The following is a 3,400-nucleotide window of genomic DNA, read 5'->3' on the forward strand; positions in this document are numbered from 1 at the left end:
TTTCTCTTCCTTACGATTTTCTTAATAACATCTTCTTTTCTCTAGCTTATATGATTGTATTCATAATATAGAATATAATATATATATATAACATGCAAAATAGGTGTTAATTGACTGTTAATATTGTTGATAAGGTCAACAGTAGACCATTAGTAGTTAATTTTGGGGGGAGTCAGAAGTTATACATGGATTTTTGACTGTGTGTGGGGTCGGTGCCCCCTGACCTCTGTGTTCTTCAAGGGTCAACTGAATTATAAGGAATTGCCTCACACAATTATAGAGGCTGGGAAGTCCCACATTCTGCCATCTGCAAGCTGGAGACCCAGGAAAGCTGGTTGTGTAATTCCAATCTGAGTGTGAAGGCCTGAGAACCAATGCAGAAGACCAATGTCCTGCTTGAAAAGAACCAGGAACAGAGAGCAAATTCTCCCTTACCCTGTATTTTTTTTTTTTTTTTATGCAGGCCTCCAATGGATTTGATGAGGCCTACCCACATTAGGAAGGACAATCTGCTTTCCAGAGTCTGTGCACTCAAATATTAATCTCCTCCAGAAACAACCCCCCAGATACAACCAGAGTGAAGTTGGTCAAGTATCTCAGCAACCAGTGGTCCAATCAAGTCAATACATAAAATTACCCAACATAGTGGTCTCATTCAGGTGCCACAAAGGAACCTCAGTAGTTCCAAGAGCTTACATCACTACACTTAAGAGTCAAAGTCCCAGAAAAGAGTGATTGATTGATATCCAGTCATGGGACTATCCCTACTACACTGGGGTAGTGAGAAAAATAATCTGGTAGCAATAGCCAGTGCATAATACGTGTTCCATATCTGGGTAGCCATTGTTATAGTTTTCATCTCTCTCCTCTCTGTACCTTATTATCAGTAACTCAGTGAGTTATCCCAGAATGTCTTTGCAACCTGGGTATCCTGAAAACAACCTCCTCAACACCCACCAGCCAAATTTGCTTCTTCCCCAGCAATAATATATACAATTTTGGTGTTAAACAGTGTGATAACAGTTATTTCATTTCTTGCCATAGTGTTTACCAAGCTTTCAAAGTCTTGCTTCCAGGAGACACCAGGTATTATCACTCCATGAAAGTAACACTCCAGGTTACTCTTCCTGATACACCAAGACAGAGTCCTGCCAGCCCCTCTCCCTGCCTACTCCACTTGAGATGCTTTCAGGTCCTAACCAGGGAGGAAGGAAGCCTGGGGGTGGGACCTGCTGGAGGCAGAGCCTGAGCCTGTACCTTTCGGTTGGCAGATCAGTGATCTTATAAAAACGCACTTGGCTCTTGCCTTTCTTTGGCCTCAAGGTTGCACTTTGACACGTGTATCATCTAAAAACATCTCATTCCACTTACAGCAACGTTTTGTTCATATATTAGCTTTGAACAAATGACTGAATAGATGCCACTTTTAAAAGCAACGATCTCTTTGGCTCCCCTAAATACACTTCCTTTCCCTTCCCCCTTCTCTCAATTCTTAATAGGGCCTGGGGCAGGTGCCCCAGCCTCCACCCCCTCTAGCCCTTGCACACCTCTATAGAATTCTTGGTAGACTGGAATGGCTTTGAAAGAAAAGAAAAGATCACCTCCTAGATGCCAGGTTTCCAGTAAGGGTCTGTTTTTCCCCTTGGCAACACCAGTATCATTACACGTGCATAGTCAACAGCACCCGCCCCCCCCCCCCCCCCCCAAGGTGTTCAGACTTCTCCACATTAGCAACTTTTTCTTTTTCCAAAGACACAGCCTACTGCACTGGGCTTGTGAGCCACAAATGGGTATACAAATCCATGGGGTAGATCGTACTGTCAACCCTAATTCTTCACCCCCACTGCCCCCTCCTATCTATACCTTTTGCCTGGGAACTTTCATTTTCTTTCCTGGAGTAAAAATAATTTCCCACTCATCTCATTCAGGTTCAGCCTGTGACTTTCTTTAGTCAATAGAATGAGGCAGAGGTGACATTGTGCCCGTTCTGAGATTATTACTCTTGAGGTGTGTGTGTGCTTCCCTTTGCTTTCTTGCATTTCTGCCATGCCAGGAGAAGAACATGCCCAGGATAGCCCACTAGATGGAGGCCACATGGAGCAGGGCAGAGCCACTTCAACTAATCCCTGGCCTGCCCCCAGCCAACCCACAGAACTTGAGCTAAATAGATGCTTCGTGCTGCGTGCCGTTGAGATACTGGAATTTGTTATGCAGCAAAATTGAAAATTCATATTTGGTTTATACATCCCATCCTGCCACTTTATCCTCATATGGCCCTACTCAGAGCTGTTTCCTCAACTTTTTCATCAAGGGATTGACCTGGATGATTCTTAAGGGTTGTTTTGGCCCTGAAATCATTCAATTTCTTCTCCAGACCCCCAATAATCCCATTAGTGGATCATCCCCCGGTATCTCTGGGTTGAACATTTGGTACATTGTACTGCAGTGATGTATGGAGCTAGCTCCCTCTCCCATTTGCTGTGAGATCCAGATGGGTCAGCTGTGTCTTATTCATCGCAGCAGTACTAGCATCCATCTCGATGTAGGCACATATTAACTTTTCAGTTAATGTTTGTTGCAGAAATGATGAAGTGGCAGAGGGCATCAGCCAGAGGCACATCCAGATGTCACAGGCATCCACCTTCCTGCCTCAAAGGCAAACAAGTATTTCCAGATTCGCTAGACTACATGCAGGCTATGTTTTGTGCAGGAGTGACTCGATCAATCAGCAATTGTTTCACTTAATTTCCAGCATACTTATTAGATGCATATGATGTGTCAGACTACCTTTATATTTTCATTTATTTGTTTGTATAATCTAGCTATCTGCTTGACCAACTACCAAAAGGCAATACATGAAAATGATAAAAAAAAAAAAATAAGTGCTATAAAAGGCTATCTAGTCAAAATTAAGCCTCTCTAGCTCTTTATCTTTAATCCCCTAGGTCACCTCTCAGAGTTTCTTGGGCATTGCAAAGCTCATAAAGATATTTTATGGACATACAAGCAAATATGCACCTATCATCCAGTTCTGTCTTTTTAATGTAAGTGCAGCATATTTTCTCATTATGCTGAATTTTACCATTCTTTAAATTTTCTTAAAAAGATTTTATTTATTTATCTGAGAGAGTGAGCAAGAGAGAGAGAGCACACGAGCAGGGGCAGAGGGAGAGGGAGAAGCAGGCTCCCTGCTGAGCAGGGGCTCGATCCCAGGACCCTGGGATCATGACCTGAGCTGAAGGCAGACACTTAACCAAATGAGCCACCCAGGTGCCCCTGAATTTTACCATTTTCACTTAAATTTCCTTAAAGATAGTACTGTATTTGGTAGAAATAGCTCTATCTTGAGACCTTCATAGCTGTATGGAATTCCATTTCATGGTTTACATCATAATTAAAG

This window comes from Neomonachus schauinslandi, chromosome 5 (assembly GCF_002201575.2).
Source record: "Neomonachus schauinslandi chromosome 5, ASM220157v2, whole genome shotgun sequence".
NCBI classification, from domain to species: Eukaryota; Metazoa; Chordata; class Mammalia; order Carnivora; family Phocidae; genus Neomonachus; species Neomonachus schauinslandi.